General features: G+C 50.6%; 1 protein-coding gene across 1 annotated transcript in view; it reads left to right on the forward strand.

The window, feature by feature from the left end:
• The window catches only part of LOC115304168 (receptor-type tyrosine-protein phosphatase N2-like), a 333289-nt gene that overhangs the window by 68472 nt on the left and 245947 nt on the right, over positions 1-18870 (forward strand). The window contains exon 2 of the mRNA XM_029954228.1: positions 11239-11289. The gene's annotated coding sequence lies outside the window, so the exon portion shown is untranslated. The remainder of the gene's footprint in view (positions 1-11238; positions 11290-18870) is intronic.

The following is an 18870-nucleotide window of genomic DNA, read 5'->3' on the forward strand; positions in this document are numbered from 1 at the left end:
TTGATGCTCTGCTTCTAGTTCCTTTAGGTGTTGTTAGATTTTGTAATTGGGATTTTTCTTGTTTCCTGAGATAGGCCTGGATTGCAATGTATTTTCCTCTTAGGACTGCCTTTGCTGCATCCCAGAGGGTTTGGACTGTTATGTTATCATTTTCATTTGTTTCCATATATTTTTAAAATTTCTTCTTTAATTGCCTGGTTGATCCATTCATCTTTTAGTAGGATGTTCTTTAACGTCCATGCATTTGGAGGTTTTCCAAACTTTTTCCTGTGGTTGATTTCAAGTTTCATAGCATTGTGATCTGAAAATGTCCATGGTATGATCTCAATTCTTTTATATTTATTGAGAGTTGTTTTGTGACCCAGTATGTGATCTATCTCAGAGAGTGTTCCATGTGCACTCGAGAAGAATGTGTATTCTGCTGCATGAGGGTGAAAAGTTGTGAATATATCTGTCAAGTCCATCTGGTCCAGTGTTTCATTCAGGCCCATTGTTTCCTTATTGATTTTCTGCCTAGATGATCTGTCCATTGCTATAAGTGGAGTATTAAAGTCCTCTGCAGTTACCACATTATTACCAATAAGATTGCTTATGTTTGTGATTGTTTTATATATTTGGGTTCTATCAAATGTGGTACATAAACATTTATAATTGTTAGCTCTTCTTGATGAATAGACCCCATAATTATGATATAATGTCATTCTTCATCTCTTTTTATAGCCTTTTGTGTAGAATCTAGTTTGTCTATTATAAATATGGCTACTTCAGCTTTCTTTGACTTCCAGTAGCATCATAGATGGTTCTCCATCCCCTCACTTTCAATCTGAAGGTGTCCTCAGGTCTAAAATAGGTCTCTTGTAGATAGCAAATAGATGGGTCTTTTTTTTTTTTAATCCATTCTGATAGCCTGTGCCTTTTGATTGGAGCATTTAGTCCATTTATGTTCAGTGTTATTGAAAGATATGAATTTAAAGTCATTGTGTTATCTGTAGGTTTCATGCTTATAGTGATGTCTCTGGCCCTTTGTGATCTTTGTAATATTCCACTCAGAGTCCCCCTTAGGATCTCTTATAGGGCTGGTTAGTGGTGATAAACTCCTTCAGTTTTTGTTTGTCTAGGAACACTTTTCTCTCTCCTATTCTGAATGACAGGCTTGCTGTATAAAGAATCCTTGGCTGCATATTTTTCCTACTCAGCACATTGAATATTTCCTGCACTCCCTACTGGCCTGCCAAGTTTCAGTGGACAGGCCTGCTACGACCCTTATGTGTCTCCCCTTGAAGGTTAAGTCCTGTTTGTCCTTAGCTGCTTTCAGAATTTTCTCTTTATCTTTGTATTTTGCCAGTTTAACCATGATATGTCGTGCAGAAGATTGATTCTTGTTCTGTCTGAAGGGAGTTCTCTGTTTACTTCCACAGATTGGGGAAGTTCTCAGCTATAATGTGTTCAAGTACACCTTCTACCCCCTTTTCTCTCTCTCCTTCTTCTGGAACTCCTATAATACAGATATTGTTCCATTTCATCAAATCACTTAGTTCTCTAATTCTCCCCTCATAGTCTAGAATTTTTTTTATCTCTATTTTCCTCAGCTTCATCTTTTCCCATAATTTTATCTTCTATTTAATTTATCCTCCCTTCTGCCCCTTCAATCCTTGCTGTCACTGCCTCTAGTTTATTTTGTACCTCATTTACAGCATTTTAAAATTCATCATGACTATTTTTTAGTTCCTTGATCTCTGGAGCCTTAGATTCTCTGCTGTCTTCTATGCTTTTTTTCAAGCCCAGCGATTAATCTTATGAATGTTACTCTAAATTCTTGTTCAGTTATATTGTTTATATCTGTTTTGATCAATTCTTTAGCTGTCATTTCTTCCTGGGATTTCTCTTGAGGAGAATTCTTCTGTTTAGTCATTTTGGCTAGTTTTCTGTCCCTTATGTGTTTTAAAAGCTTGTTACGTGCCCTGCACCTGCCAACACTACTATATTAAAGAGGAGTCATACACTGTCCAGGGCTTGACCCTTCAGGAAGTCTCTTTTGGTACGTGTTACTTGCTCTCTGTTAGAACTTTGGTCACTTATCTCCCTACTGGTAGTGATGTTTTGGACCCTCTACCAGGTGGGCTTTGATTTGTTCTTTGAAGTAGCCTGGGGGTCAGGCAGGCCTGAGGAGGAGGGGTCAGCAGGCCTGGTGTCTGAGGCAGGGCCACGGGCTAAGGCCTCCTGGATTCTTTGACCAGGAGGTGTGGAAACTGGTTTGCTGGTGCGGCAGTAGCACTAGATGGCTGGGGCAGCACTGCGGCCGCCTTCCTCTTCTCCTGCCCTGTTCCCTGCTCCCCTGTGTCCTCTTCCTCACTGGGTCCCCCTGACCCCATGTTGCCGCTTGACCCACAGGGACCATCCCAGAAAGTTAGGGGGTGCTACTGTTTCCCTGCAGCTGCTGGTGGCCATCTTTAATCCTCTTTCTCATCCTACTTTCTCTACCTCTCACTGGCTAGGTTTTTTTAATTAAAATTGATCAAGGTTGATCACCAAATATGGTAAGTATGATGTTCTATAAATCTACTAAGGAGGGTCCTGAGAGTATATGACTACTGTAGTGGTCCATGCCTCAGGAATGACCCAGAAACCAGATAAGTCAGGCCAACCCTGCTGACGATCTTGTTTCCTCTTCAGGCCACACATCAAATATAATGTCACCATGTGTGTCACCTCTCAGCAACCCTAGTTTTTATGAAGTTCACTTTATTTTGGCCTTCAGTTGTGTTCCATCTGTGGTGTGCTCGGGACTGTCACGACAGGGTTCTCTGAGTTTGCATCCCCGTATCTGTCTCCTGGAAGAGTGGCTATTTGCATTCTCAGTATTTGACATTCGAGGCTTCTTGTTAGATATTTTCCCAATGCTTTCCTTTAGCTTCGTATCTATGGAAACAAGCTTAGAAATGCTTTCTTATCCTTCTTTTGAAGATATTATTCCATCTCAGGAAGTTGAGGACAAAACACAAAGAACCAATCAAAATAAAACTCACAACACATGGAGTTGAGGCCGGTCAATGTAGTACAGAAGGATGTACGGTGTTGACAACACATTTCCCATCAATTAGCTTCTGCATCTTATAAACAAAACACAAAATTCTGGTAGATACCCTGAATTTGGAACATTTATTCTTATTTTTAAATATATGCAATGAAGAACTTGACATCAAGGGAGTTACTCAAGATAAGAATTTAGTTTTTCTTTATTTTTGAAAAATGTCATAGAACTTGATGGTTGGCAGGTCTGGGCTCATGGGCCCTCTTCCAGAGTGGGTATGGAGTTCTCTGTGTGTGAGAAGCTGACTTTTGTCTTTAAAATTTATTTATGTATTTTGAGAGAGCATGCAAGTGGTGGAGAAGCAGAAAGAGGGAGAGAGAGAATCCCAAGCAGGCTCTGCTCTGGCAACGTGGAGCCCAACACGGGGCTCTAACCCACAAACCATGAGATCATGACCTGAGCCGAAACCAGGAATCGATGCTTAAGTGACCGCTGGGAGAAGCCAATTTTGTGGATGGGTAGGCCAGCAGGAACTGCCTCAAGAGAGTGGCCCCTGCCTCATACAAGAACTTTGTTCACAGCAACAAAAGATGTGTGGCAGACCGTGGCCTTTTCAGCCCCTGATGGGTGCAGATGTCACCTTTAGGGAAAGAGCTAGCCAAGCAAAGTCATGGGGAGCTGGACGGGGCAGGACCAGTTGTCATGACCTGGTGATTTGTGCTGGTGTCCGAGCCCACCTCACTGACAGGGACCAGCTTGCCCGTGTTTGTGCGGGTTTCGTGCTGTGTCTCCTGCTGGAAAGGAAGTGTGGACATGGAGGGGCACTGAGCCTGCGGCCACCCTGTCACCCAGAATGAGGTGAGAGAATTTGTCCTGAATGTGTGCAGTGGGCAGTGCCCGTGAAGCCTATAGTAGAACAGATTTCAGCTCTCAGTGACTCCTGGGCAGCTGACTGCAAGGTCGTAGTGCCCTGGGTAATACACACCGGTCATGACCGGCTTCAGTCCAGACCCCCATGTGCTCTTTGGCCCAAGAGGCTGCCTTCTTCCTGTCAGTGGGATCACCAGCGTCCTGGATTGTGGCTTCTGCACCCAGACAGCACTGGGATGGACGTGATGGAGAGGAGCCCCCTGCTCTGAAAGCCTCAAACCTCTAGATGCTTTGGGAGGGACATCACAGTGCTGCCTTTCTGTTTCCTTCTCATTCCCTCCCCCCCCTCCTTCCTGCCCTTCCTTTCCTCTCCCCTTCTTCTCTATTTCTCTTTTGTCTTTGAAATCAGGACCACAGCTTCAATCTGGGATCTTGGGGGAGGGAGATAAGATGTCGTGACCCGCAGCACAGGTTGCTGGGATGAGGGGTGTCTGAGCCCTGGTTTCAGGCTGCTTCCTGTTCCTGGCAGTGCACAGCCTGGAGGCATCCCAGCCTCCGGTCTGAGGCTTCTTATTCTCTTGCTTGCTGCTCAGGGTCTTATTCCAAAAGAAGCAGTTCTTAGTGTGGAGTAGGTTTTCTATCCCAGCTTGGACACTCAGTCTGAATAAATGCATTTTTGCTTTTGATCTGATAGAAATGTTCTGGAAACTACTGTAGGGGTGGGGGAATTGTGGTTATGCGGGTCTGTGCCCTGGGCATGATGATGATGACAGCAGGACCCTGTGCCAGGCATTGCTGGGCCCTTCATCCTCACGCTGCTGAGCACAGGGGACGCCCCCCATTTGCAGCCGAGACAGCGGAGCCAGAGGGGGCTTTGCCAAGACTGTGTGTCCACCACGAGGCAGGGCCGACCCCTGCTTCCTGGCTCTGGATGGATGCTAAAAATGAAGACGACTTTTAAAGGGAACATTTCTTCCAATCTTACACCTAACTTTTCTTTGCTAATGTGGTTTCTAAAGGAGTATAATTTAATGTAATTCCCCAGAAACTCAGGCTTTCACAGTCCTTACTGTTTTCCTCCTGAGAGAGACTGAGAAAATGGCTTTGGTGACAATCACTGTTTTGATACATTCTGGCACTGAAATGAAATTGATAAGGAATTGCCTTTCAATTGTTGAAAGGCTGCACTAGACACAGTACCCGGGGGCTCATGGGGCTCAGGGCACAGCTGCTTTATTGCGAAGGCCTGGACAAACCAGGACAGACACACAGAGTCAGCAACAGTAAATGACAGAGCACGTGGGGCTGTGTGGGGGTGCGGGCAGTGGGCTCCACACACAGTGGGCACAGTGGGCACGGTCGGGGTGCCTGGTGAAGCTTCTAGTGCAAGTTAGCTGGGCGCCGAAGGAAAGTAAGGGTTCTGGTATTTAACTTCGCTATTAGAAATATATATTTAAATTCTACACCTAATATGGGGCCAGAGATCAAGAGTGGAACGTGTGACCCAGAGATCAAGAGTCGAATGCTCCACTCTCTGAGCCCCTGCTTTATACTTTTAAAGTTACGGAGTCTGTGTATGTTCCTTGCAAAAAGGTGGTATTGAGGTATGAAACACCTTCCCGAGGTAGCTGTGAGGACTTGAGTGATTTTCTGAGACCGATTCTTGGCACTTAGGTGACTCAGGCCGTAGCTGTGCCCACCGGGGTGTGAGCGGGGACCCGAAGGAGGGATGTTGCTCTCGGTGCCTTTCGAGTGGCCGGCCGTGGAGTGGGGGCCTGACAAGTAACTGCTCAGTGACTACAGCGAGCGAGTGAGCGCTGGTGGGTTTCAAAGAAGACACATGCTTGGTAGAGACAGCAGGTGACAGCTTCGACCCTGGGTCCCTGTGTCCAGGTGACATCTATCTTGGACTTTGCCCAGTGCCAGCTGATACTCTGCTCCACACTGCCAGGTGCCAGCTCACATCACCTGGATTTTATAGGCGTCTGTGAAATCGGTTTGACACCTTATTCAGAACTTCCTTTCTCCCCCGCAGCTCTCAGGGGCAGGGGTGAGGCTACCCTCAACCTCCACCGGCAGCTCACAGAAGCCTGTGCTGTCCCTGCCTTGGCAGAGACCAGCCCGGCATCTGCTCCTCTGGCTTTTGGAGGGGCTGCCCTTCTGACCTGGTGATCCCCGAGGTCACGGTGGAGGAGGGAGAGCTGCCACCATGCGCCCGTCCCCAGCCGCCACTGACCTGGGCCCCTGCCCACTTGTGGGAGGGCACCTCCTGCTGTCTCCCTGGCGGGCCGGGTCCACCAGGCTCTGGGCCAGGACAGGGCACGGTGCCTCCCTGCACTCTCGGGGCACTCTGCCTTCACTCATGATTACCAAATACCTGTAGCCGTTGGCCGTGTTTTCGTGCCACTTTTCCTGTACGAGGAGTAGTTCAACCAAGGGGAGCTACTGCTGCGGCGTGGGCGCTGGGAGTTTGGGGGGCTCTTGTCCAGCTTCTCATCCCTGCACACCCCGAAGTGACTCTTCACACATCACATCACCCCATTTACTGAGTGTCTGCTGTGCCCTGGGGACTCTTGGGGGGCTGGGGAGTCCTGGCACAGGACGAACAGGAACGCGGTGATGGACAGAACTGTGGAAGTCCACCTGTGGAGAGTGAAATGGAGCTGACAAAAGGGTGCTTGTGGCCACCTCCAGGTCTGAGGTATTGCTGGGGACCACTGTGAACCGAGAGCCATCCTCGCTGGCCTGGCACCTGCCGTGGCGGAGACTGTAGCCCAGAACCTGTCACAAATGGTCACCCAGTGTCCTGTCGGTGCTGCAGCTGGGAAGGCTTTCGCACAGCGCCGAGCTGGTCAGGTCTTTTCATTGCCTGGTTGCAGGCTCACCTTGGCTTGAAGACGAGCCTTTCTGCACAAATCACTGCACATGCGCCGTCTTACAGCTTGTAGATTCCTGCTACTTCGGTGTCTGAGAGCCAAGAATCAGCTCGCGGGAAAATGGTCTCGGGTTAGTGGACAACAAATAACATACACACCAAATCAGGACCAAAATAAAAAACCAACACCAACAGCAAATGATGTCTGCCCATGCCGGGTCCCCCTGAGGTGTAGCCGGGGCTGCGCCCTGTTCCTGGAACCATGTCCTACTGTTTATTTTCTTCAGTGTCTGCTCTGAGACAGGCCTTGGTTGGCTGCCTCTGGGAGAGTGCTCCTGGGATTGGCAGCATGGGCCTCGGGACAGACACACTTTGCCCTTACCCTCTGTTTCCACATGTGGCTGAGGGCACCTGAGTCCAGGCGTCGCCAGCTGCCTCCTTTGGGAGGACTCCCTCTCTTCCTGCGGGGGTGGGAGCTGCTCCGCAAAGCTCTGGGGAGCCCAGGCAGGGTGCGGAGCCCAGGCAGGGTGTGGAGGCCAGGAGCAGAGCCCAGGCAGGGTGTGGGGGCCAGGAGGGGAGCCCAGGCAGGGTGCGGGGGCCAGGCAGGGTGCGGAGGCCAGGAGCAGAGCCCAGGCAGGGTGCGGGGGCCAGGAGGGAGCCCGGGCAGGGTGTGGGGGCCAGGAAGGGAGCCCGGGCAGGGTGCGGAGGCCAGGAGGGAGCCCGAGCAGGGTGCGGAGGCCAGGAGGGAGCCCGGGCAGGGTGCGGAGGCCAGGAGGGAGCCCGGGCAGGGTGCGGAGGCCAGGAGCAGAGCCTGGGCAGGGTGCCGAGGCCAGGAGGGAGCCCGGGCAGGGTGCAGAGGCCAGGAGCAGAGCCTGGGCAGGGTGCCGAGGCCAGGAGGGAGCCCGAGCAGGGTGCGGAGGCTAGGAGGGAGCCCGGGCAGGGTGTGGAGGCCAGGGGGGAGCCCAGGTAGGGTGCGGAGGCCAGGAGGGAGCCTGAGCAGGGTGCGGAGGCCTGGGCTACCTCCTGGCCTTTGCACCCTGCCTGGGCTCCCTCTGCGCAGCGTCCGGGGCTGGAGGGGACACCTTCCCAGTGGGAGGCTGGACCGGGGGTCCTTGCAGCTCTGGTTTCCAACTGGCCAGGGCACGGGGATCTTGCTCACCTGGGCGGTTTCTACCACAAAATACAAACCCCTTTCTAAATGTCTTAGGAATGATGGGGGGCAGAGCTGGCCTGGGTCTGCAGAATTGCTGGATCTTTTTCAGTTTGAATAGGAAAAGAAAAAGAGGCATCAAGATGGTGACACAATCTTGTACAGTCCTCTGAGAAAATAAAGGGGGAGCAGAATTAGGACTTAGAAGATTTGGTATGCGTATCTGTGAGTGTCGTGAGTGTGTGAGTGTGTGTGTGTCTGTGAGTGTGTCTGCCTATGCGAACCGTCAGCATGCGTGTGTGTTCTGAAGCTGGAGGGAAATCTGTGGATGGACGGGTAAGGAGTGTTTCTACCTCCGTGGCCGGACTCTGGGTGGCAGCCAAGGAAGCAGTTGGAGTGTTTTGGAAATGCCGCCTTTGTTTTCCTGGAAAGGGCGGCTACCACCGTCACAGCTGAGGAGTTCCGGTTTTTAGCGCTGGGCACCAAGCGGACTCCCTCATGGGCTTAACTGGCTGGCTTTGGAGTCGCACCTGGCCTTGGGACTGTTCCTGGGCTCGACTGTGAGACTGCAGTGTGGACAAATCGACTTTGGAGCCGTGCCCAGCCTGCCTGGGCAGCGGAGGGGGTGGGGGGTCGGATGGAGAGCACGGGGCGGGACCAAGTGTCTCACACAGATGTCTTTATCTATGATTTATGGTCATAATTAGTGTTAGTACGTGGCTGATACTTAAAATGAAATATGGCCTTCCTTAATTTTAGAGCAAATAACAACACAAATTCATTAGCATACTCGTGGGGGGTGGGGTATGCTCAACACTAGCAGCTCTGCTGGAAAGCGTCTTGAAACACTGTGGTCGGAGGCTCTGCTGCAGGTTTTCACCAGCTCCCTGCGAAGGACGGAGTGAGGCACACGCAGGGAGCAGGTTGTTCAGGGTTGAGAGTCAAGCGTTAATTGTGATGCCTGTCTCATCCCAATCGAGTCTAATTGTCAGCGGTGACTAGAGCCGCACAGGAAGTGGGGAAATGCTCCTTCCCGCTGCCTTTCCTCACTCTCTGTCATCTGCAACTCCCACGTGACAAACAGGGCTGTTCATGTGAATGATTTGTGGGCCTGAATATGGGGTTGCCCTTGTCCCCTTGCCCTGCCTTCCTCCACGGTCTTCTGTGGGTACTGGCGTTGCACTGGGATGATCCTGGGCACGGAGAAGGGAGCACGTGGCCCTGTGAGCATCTGGGGCAGTGGGAGGGGCGGCCACACTGCCTGGGCTCCTCGAGAGACCCTTGGTGGTTTGCATCTGGTCTTCCAGAGGAGACAGTCTCCTGGGTGGCTGGATTAGAGTCTTAAAGATCAGCCAGTCTGATTGTCCCGCTCATGAGACTGAGACTGGATGGCCCCGTTGCCTTTCTCAGGGTAACTGCTTCTGGGGGAACAAGACTGGATGCAGGTCTCGCTAACTCTCCGTGGCGGCGGGCTGTCTTGTGGGTGGTTCCTGGTGGCTTTCCTTCCAGGCTGTTGTACCTTTCCCACCTCGCAGGACCTGCCTCGGGCACTCAGTGCGGAGGGCCTGTGAATGAGGGGGGAGGGCAGAGCCCTGGGGAGGGGGGGATGGAGGGCTGTGCAGCAGCAGATAGACACAGCACATGGTCAGTTTGTGGATGAAATGGGCAGCGAAGATGTGTGTTCCAACCAGACTAAGACAGGAAGTGATATTTGACGTGAGATTACGTGCTGTTCTAGGGAAGCAGATGTTTTGCTTTGAGTTGAGGTCCAGGGTGGCCGAACGAGGGGCGGCTCCCTGGGTGTGTGCCCTGGGCCTGCCTGTAGGGCTCGTCCCGGGGAACGTGGGGACTGTAACATCTCACTGTTGAAACTGGTGTATGGGCACGTGAAACTGCTTGTTCTCGCAAATTCACGGTAGCGCTGTCCTCTGGTAGAGTCTGTCCGCTGTTTCTGGAAAAGCATCTGCTTTTGTAGCCTCTGCAAGCCCTGTTTGTGTGCCTTCCTCAGCCCGTTTGTTTCAGAGAGTGCTTCAACTCTACAGATTTTACAGCAGTTCCTTAGCGAGCAAATTAATGATCAGAGGCTGTACAGTGACCCGGGGGTGGGTACCCTTGTAGTTAACAACCTCCTTCTAGCCCCCCCCACCCCGTTCTCTTGCGTGCCTCCTGCCGTCCTCCAGCATCTGCTGTGGGCCAGTCTCAGGGGTTCACTTAGAGGAAACGGCAAAGGATAAAAAGATAAATTTATGTGGTTCCTAATCTTGAGAATCTCATATTCAAGAGAGGAAGATATGCTCTGAAATGGACAATCACAGCACAATGTGGGAAGTCCTATGGCACATACCTGAACATACTAATTTGCCAGTCTGGTCGGGGGAGAGTGCCTGGGCGAGTTTTGAGATGGGTCTTAGTGGATAAATAGGAGTTTGTCCCCTGGAAAAACAGGAATACAGGCATTATGCTTTGCCGGGAATATGCTCTCAGTGCTGCTAGAAGGCATGGTGTGTTCAGAATGTATCAGCCTTCTCCTGCCTTGTGGCCCCTCATTGGGGTGGGTGTGAATGTAGCACTGACGGGCTCTGAGGAAGGGCCTCATCTGAGTCTTGATCTTGCCCTCCCCTGCTCACACCCTCACCTGGCTGGCTTGCTCTAAGGAGGACAGAGGCTTCTCTCAATGTTCTTTCTCTGCATTTAAGATGCACTTGAACATAGAGCAGGATGTCCGCCTTCTCTGACCTAGCCCCACCCCTCTGTGGTGGATAGATACGTTTGGGGTTACACTCTCTTCATGTTCTTGCCTGTCTCTCCTCATGGGGGACGCAAGTCCTCTTCCTCCACCTCCTTTCTATGTTCCTGGCAGCACACGCAGGCTGTCTGTCCCCTTTGGGCATGCCGCAGTGGGTGTTAGGACAGAGGTCCTGTTCCAGTGATAAGGTGACAGAGCCTTGTGGGTCTGACCCCGTTGGGGAGCTCTGCTAGGCGGTGTCTGTGTGGGTGACCAACCCCCCCCTCCCCCTGCTGCTCACCTGGATGGTGTCTGGGCAGACGGCCCCTCCATGTCGCCGGCAGGGACAGGATGTATGTGAGTGTCCTTCCCAGTGGAGAAGCCAGTGCACGTGTGCTCACTCCTTCTCACGGACTCAAGCCAGACTTCCAAATACTTCAGCATTATCTCAAAACGGTTCAAATCCAAAGAGCCTGTGTGGGTCCATGTTGTTTCTTGGATACTTGGGAGTCGGCAATGTGATGGCCCTGGATAGCCACACTGTTCTTTGTAGCACTGACTTTTTTGTCTCTCGTTTTCCTCTCCAGGCTGTTTATTCGAGGATGGCCTCTGCAGACCGTCTGAGACCTGCGTGAACGGTAAGTGCGCGAGCCCCGCCGCGCCGACATGCCACTGGGGGTGTGGGCTTGCCTCTAACCTGCTACCGTGGGTGGGGACGCCGATGAGGGAGCATTCTGGGTGAGGTTCATTTTCTTCGCTGCTTGTGAAGAGAGTTGTGGAGCTGAAACTTCTCTGGGTGTGATTAAAAAGTTAACGGAAACCTAATGGAAGTGGACCACATCATTCACACGCACGTGTATGTGTCTGTGTCTACATCTGTGTCCTTACCCCAGAACTTACAGCTGCTCACGAGTAGCTTTACAACAGGAGGTGATGGAATCTGGTGCCCCGACTCTGGCTGGACCTGCCACATCCCTCAGCCCAGTTTTGTTCCGTCAGCGGGAAGCGGCGCACCCTTTAGACCACCAGCTTCCTTTCTTGTCAGGGAGAGAAGAAATGTCTGGTGCTTTGTTTTCAGGTAGAGCTCTGAGCCTTGCCCGAGGCTGGGTCGGTGGGGGGGGGGGGGGCAGGCGCGTGTGCTTCCCCGACGTTTGCCTAGCTCAGAAGGGCTGCCGCTCAGGAGAGCCCCTGTGCTGGGCGAAGGCAGCGGGTCCGCGGCAGTGCGCCACTGGGTCGTGGCCTTCAAACGCTAAGGGAGGGTTTAGAGCACAGCAGCAGGAAGCCACACGGAGTTCGAGGGTGGCCCGGGTAGGGGTGGGGGGACCTGTGTGAGGGGCGCGGCTGTTTCCCTACCCCTCCTGGTCTCTCCAGGTAGTTCAGGGAGTGTGTTTGGGGTGAGGGTTTTGTCCCTACCTGGATGCTGCCACAGGCGCCTCTGACTGCCCCCCTTCTCTGTGCAAACGGGGATTCGGGGGTGTCTGTGGGTGGAGCTTGGCTCACGGAGGACCTGGACCCGGTAGGCCCTCCAGGAGGGAAAGATGCCTCGTGCCTGAGCGCTCCTGAGCTCAGCTGGTCCATGCTGGGCTGACATGGGACACATTCGAGGGTCTGGAAGTCAAAAGCCAGGTGCTTTGAGTGTCGTTCGGAGAGGGCAGTGCTGTGGACCAGACCTGGGGTCTCGGGGCTGGGAACAATCATACTGGTGGCCTGGTAGCTCGTGTTCCCTGGGGACAAATTGCTGACAGCCCAGATTGTTCTGTTTTGTGTGTGCCTGCGTGCGTGTGTTTTCGGGGACTGGGGGAAGTTCTGTGCAGATTGTGATAATGGTGACCCAGGAAGGGGGCGAGCACGCTAGAACCTCCGTGATGGCAGGACCTGGAGCCTGAGTGCCTCTGGCTCTTAGACACGGTCAGGCCTCTCCCTCGCCCTCCGCTCCCAGCCTCCTGTGATTGTACTTCGTGCAGCTTTTACATGGAAGCAGCTTTTAAAAAATAATCTTATTTTTAAAAATGTGTCACCTGCCTTCAGTGAAGTTTGATTACAAAGGAAAGAGCTACGTACAGTTTAGTTAAATCGGGGATGGAAGCAGCCTCAGCACAGTGGAAACTGTAATTCCGTTTGCTCTCCTGCGTCCTTGACAAGACCAGGCTGGGAATCATGACTGTAGTGGGGCCTTCCTTCCCTGACCTCAAGTCGCCTCCTTCAGGGAGTCCTACTAACATCATGTAAGATGGTAGCTTTGAGTTCTTTGGAAAAAGAAAGCAATTTAAATGTAAATATAAATACGCAGGCTTTGATTTATGGAGACAGACAGTATTTGATACTTTTTCTACTGCAGTTAAAGTCCATGAAACAGCAAAGTGGACATCATTCAATGTCATAAAATGTGTGCTCTGAGTAGCTGATGGGGAGCTAGTGAGGAAAACGTACCGCCTGGCTCTGGGGTTGCTGCTTCCTTTGCTCTATCTGCGAGTGGCCCAGCAGCCCTGTAAAGGTGCAGAGGGCAGGCCCCCGTGGGGAGCCTAGAATGTTCTACGGTCAGACACAGGTTTCCTCTCTTTTCCTTCCTCTCCCTTTCCTTTTCTTAGGATGGAGAGAAAAATATATATGCCTATTAACCTTATATATATTCTCAAAGTGTCCAATAGATACTTTAGATCACAATTAAAATTAAATTTTTGCATGGGAAAATGTACTTTATAAAGAAAATTAAAAGATAAACACACTGACCAGCTCACACCTCTGAGAAAGGCTGCCGTAGAAAACAAAAACAGAAGGTAACAAGTGTTGGTGAGGATGTGGGGAAATGGGCCCCTAGAGCGTTGTTGGTGGGAATGTAAAATAGCACCGCTGCCCCAGAAAGGAGTATGGAGGCTCCTCAAAAAATTAAACACAGAAGTACCATATGATCTATAATCTCAGAAGAATACCTCAATAGATATTTGCACACCAATGTTCACGGCAGTCTCATTCACAACAGCCAGGAAGGAGGTAGAAATGGCGCAAATGTCCGTCAGCAGATGGATGGATGAACAAAATGTGGTGTAGACGTACAACAGAGACTCATTCCGCCTGGAAGAGGAGGGGGTCCTGACTCCCTTGGCAGCACGGATGAGCCTGGAGGACGTGCCCAGTGAGACAAGCTGGTCACACAAGGACAAGTGCCCCGTGATTCCACTTCTGCCAGGTCCCCAGAGCCGTCAGGTCGACAGAGACAGAGAGGAGGGTGGGAGCTGGGGGAGGGGACAGAGTTAGTGTCTGATGCAAACAGTCTCAGTTTGGGAAGGTGGAGAGTTCTGGAGACGGTGGTGGTGATGGTTGCACAACAGTGTGAGCATGCTCCGTGCTCCCGGACTGAGCACTTAGAAATGGTTTCGATGCCACATTTTATGTTATTACTGTCATGTTATTTAACGTCACAATTAAAAACAAGATAACCAAACCGGGAGAACCATGTAGCAACATGTCGGTGGGTCAGAGGTTCTTGTTCTTAATTATGAAGAGCTTTTACACCTTTTAAGAAAAGTCAAGTAATTGAATAGGAAAATGAGCAAAGATGTGAACAGTAGTTTGCAGAAGAGGAAGGAAAATGGTCCGCTTACTATATGAAAATATATTTAACCTCAGTACTCCTGTGGGGAAATGGGCCGATTGCCAAACATTAAAATGATGACTGATAACCTGGCACACGTGGAGGCTTAGGGAGGTGAGCGCCGAGGCACTTCGCAGGCAAGCATGTGAGCTGGGTGCAGTCTTTCGGGGTATAATCCGGCAATATCTGTTAAATGAAAAATACGCTGGTGATTTGATTTGTTTGGGGATCCACATATACAAAAGCAACGGTGTGCAGCGGTGTTCATAGTGGCAAAAGCTGTAACCCTATAAATCCACGGATTCGGGAATGGTTTCATAAATTACGGGGGTCTGTGGTGTACAATATCACACGGGTACTTCAAGAATGAGTGAAGAGTCTATTTCCTGACCGGGAGAAGCGTCCCTTGTGTGTAAATAGAACAAGGAAGCTGCGGAGAGGTGGTTATAACAGGAGCCTGCTTCCCTGAAGGCCCGCCTGCGTGCTCCCCACGCCTCCCTCCGCAGACAACCAGAAGGAAGGCTGTGACAGACACCCCCTGTGTCTTTTGGGGGAACTAGGGGCAATTTGGGGGGATTAACTTGTGTTTCAAGATCTTTGCATTGCTTTATTTTTAAAACAATTTTTTTAAAAAAGCAATCTTTTGTTACTTTTGTAATAAAACTTCTCTAATGAAGACATTTCAGAGTCTGCTGAGCTGATTTTGCGAGGCAGCCCTGGGTAAGGCCTGCCGAGTGAGGTGCTGGCCCTCAGCTCCCGTGGGGGGGCGTCCCTGACGAGCATGAGACCCCTGTGCTGGCTTCCCACGGGAGCTTCGAGGTGGGAATGTCAGGTGTCTCTGGTGAGGGGCAGACAGACGGTCGGTGCCTGGGGGCGGTACTGTACAAGGCCTGGACAAGAACCTGTGCACAGAATAGCCCCACAGGCCAGGGACGGACACTTGGGGGCCCTTGCGGGGTGGGGGCAGCACCCCATCCCTCCAGGGTGGTGTTCTAGCTCCAGTAAACATATCTGCCGGTGGATGGAGAGCCTCAGTGGGCCCTGCTGTGTGCAGAGTGAGACTGAGGCCAAGTCTGGGTGAGAGGCCAGCCAGGGCCAGCTCTCGGGCCACAAACCCCTGCTTCTTTCTTGTGTTGGCCCTTCCTGGGGTGCTGCGCTCTGAGCCCCGAGCTTGTGAAGGAGCCTGCCTCCCTCTGTTCTTCTCTTTCCTTCCCTCTTCCCTTCCCCTTTTTCCTTCTGTCTCTTTCCTTCCAAGGCTTTCTTGAGGTGTGAAGGGATCAGACCAAATAAATATTTTGGTTGGAAGTGCTCAGAACAGCGTTTTATTTTCATTTTCGTATTTAGTGGTCACAAGCGGCGTCTGTCAAATGCAGGTCCTGATCCTCTGGGATGCCCAGCATGCTGTGGAAAATTTGATAAACTGACCTCTTCTATTTTATTGCTCTGAAAAAAGATAGAATAATAAGAAGCTTTAATTTGACAAGTAGGGGATGATGAAAAAGTACAGTGGGTTTGAGAAGAGATGAGGGAGCAGCGGTGACACCAATGCTGTATGAGTTGTGACCGCCGAGAGAGCAAGGGAGCCTGCGGTCCCGACAGTCTGGGGCCCCGGGCCCTGTAGGAACCAAACAGCGTGGGACCCCCAGGCCCTGAAGGAACTGGACAGTCTGGGACCCCGGGCCAAGGGTGCTTTCTGGATGAGGAGACATGGCTGCAGCTGGCTCTGTGGCTTGGGGTGTAGGATCTCCCAGGTCCGAAGGCTCATTTCAGGGAGCTTAATGGGGTCTTTCATGGAATGATTTTTAAAAATCAGCTTGATAATAACCCTTTTTTACTACTTTTTTTGTTTTATGTTTTTAGTTTTTTTATGTTTATTTTGAGAGAGAAACAGAGTGAGTAAGGGAGGGAGGGGTAGAAAGAGAGGGAGAGAGAGAGAGAGAACCCAAGCAGATTCTGCACTGTCAGCACAGAGCCTGATTCGGGGCCTCCACTTAGGAACCATGAGATTATGACCTGAGCCAAAGTTGGACACTTAACCGACTGAGCCCCCCAGGTGCCCCTCCTCTGCTTGGTTTGGGAGGTGACGCTCTTGTTTTGACCATGCTATGTGGGTAATGAGGCAGCACTGTGGGATTACTGAACTATAGGTTCTTTGCTCATCCCAACTGGGCTTCTAGACTCCAAGGAGATAGACTTGATACAGTTTTGTCTGGATCAATCACAATTTCATAGTGTTAAAATTACAGATAAAGATGTTGAGGAACATGGTCTTTTAAAGATCATTTTATCAGCAAGTATAGAGGCCACATCGGTGGGTTTTGATCTTCACTGATGACATCATTCACTTGCTTTTCTTGGACGATTCTGGAAGCCTGCTTTTGGGAGTTAACATGTGAGAGTTTTGTGTCAGCCCTTGCGTTCAAGGCTGCGGCTGATGTCTTGTGAAGACTCTCGGTGTTGTAGGAATGACAACTGGTGGCCGTTCATGTTTTCCTTTCTCCGTTCACTTGACAAGTACTTTTCCACTGTGGGGCCTCACTGAGTTCGCTGTGGCCAGGAAGGCAAATGAGGTGAACCAGGAGACTTTCAGAGACTAGAAAGAAATTTAGGATTTGAATATTCTAAAGCTCTTCACTTTTGGGCGACCCTGGTGTTTTCAGTGACCCAGGCTGCACTGGACCCACCGGGCGGTGGCTGTTGCCATGATGAACTCCTGAAGGTTGGGCGGGAAGAGGTACTAGTTTGTTTTGCCCCGATGGTGGGGCATCCGTACGCTGTGTTTGTTTTAAGTATCCTGGGGTCAGTGAAGTCACTTCTTTCAGGAGGCGAGGTTCTCCTGCGGTGGCCTTAGTTCTTCATGATAATCTGCTCCTTCCGCGGAGAAGGGGCTTGGGGAAGCTGGTGTGTCCCCGCCACGGCGGAGCTTCGGCTGCGGGGAGGAGCACCCTTCTGCAGTCCCCTCTAGGGAGTGAACAGGGGGCGCTGGTGGCACAACCATTAAACACATGGCCTTTGCTTTGCCACGGCCCGTGATGTCCCAGGAGCCTCGTCTTGCCGGGCCCCAGAGGGAAGGCTCCACCCCTTGCGGCAGCCCTGCAGCCCACAGGAAAATCCCGTGTTGGCACCGGTCACTGAGCTGTCATCACAGCGTGATGTAGCCTTAGCCAGCTGGCCAGATGGCAGAACCGGCAGAGCGACCTTGTTGCCGTTTCACTGCCTCTTGCTGTTTTCCTTCTTTCTCCAAGCAGAGGACGTGAACTTGCACTTCTTCCCCCCTTACCGTGTACTCTCCTTGGCCGGTGGGCCCCAGCTGTGACGGGCACCCCTTCCGATGCCTTACCTGAGGCTCACCCCACACTTCTGTGCCTCTCCTGCACTTGTGTCCTCCTCTTCCTCCTTCCGGGCTTTGTCAGGCCCTCTCTTTCACTTCTCATCTTGTAATGGGCATGTGCTCACGTTAGAAGCTGTGAAAAATGGAGAATAGGAAAATAGATGGATGTGTCGAGGAGGAAAGTGCTGTGATTGAGGTCTAGGAGGCTATTTCCTGCTTTCTCCTCCAGGGTTTTTATGGTTTCCTGTCTCACATTCAGATCCTTTATCCATTTTGAGTTTATTTTTGTGAATGGTGTAAGAAAGTGGTCTAATTTCATTTTTCTACATGTCGCTGTCCAGCTCTCACAACACCACCTGTGGAAGAGGCTGCCTTTTTTCCATTGGACACTCTTTCCTGCTTTGTCAAAGATTAATTGGCCATATACGTGTGGGTCCAGTTCTGGGTTCTCTATTCTATTCCATTGGTCCATGTGTCTGTTTTTGTGCCAATACCATACTGTCTTGATGATGACAGCTTTGTAGTAGAGGCTAAAGTCTGGGATTGTGATGCCTCCCGTTTTGGTTTTCCTCTTCAATATGACTTTGGCTATTCGGGGTTTTTTGTGGTTCCAGACGAATTTTAAGATAGTTTGTTGCAGCTTTGAGAAGAATGCTGGTGCAACTTTGATGGGGATTGCACTGAATGTGTAAGTTGCTTTGGGTAATAATGACATTTTAACAATGTTTATTCTTCTGATCCATGAGCACAGAATGTTTTTCCATTTCTTTGTGTCTTCTTCAATTTCCTTCATAAGTGTTCTATAGTTTTCAGCATACAGGTCTTTTACATCTTTGGTTAGGCTTATTCCTAGGTACTTTATGGTTTTTCGTGCAATGTGAATGGGATTTGTTTCTTGATTTCTCTATCTGTTGCTTCATTTTTGGTGTATAAGAATGCAACACATCTGCAGAGGCAAGGGAATCAAGAACAAAAATGAACTACTGGGACCTCATCAAGATAAAAAACTTCTGCAAGGCAAAGGAAACAATAAAAAAAAAACTAACAGGCAACCAACAGAATGGGAAAAGACAGTGGTAAATGGCATATCAGATAAAGGGCTAGTATCCAAAATCTACAAGGAACTCACCAAACTCCATACCCGAAAAATGAATAATCCAGTCAAGAAATGGGCAGAAGACCTGAACAGACACTTCTCCAAAGAGGACATCCAGATGGCCTACAGGCACATGAAATGATGCTCAGCATCACTCATCATCAGAAAAATACAAATCAACACCACACTGAGATACCACC

Source organism: Suricata suricatta, chromosome 2 (genome assembly GCF_006229205.1).
Source record: "Suricata suricatta isolate VVHF042 chromosome 2, meerkat_22Aug2017_6uvM2_HiC, whole genome shotgun sequence".
In the NCBI taxonomy this organism is placed as follows: Eukaryota; Metazoa; Chordata; class Mammalia; order Carnivora; family Herpestidae; genus Suricata; species Suricata suricatta.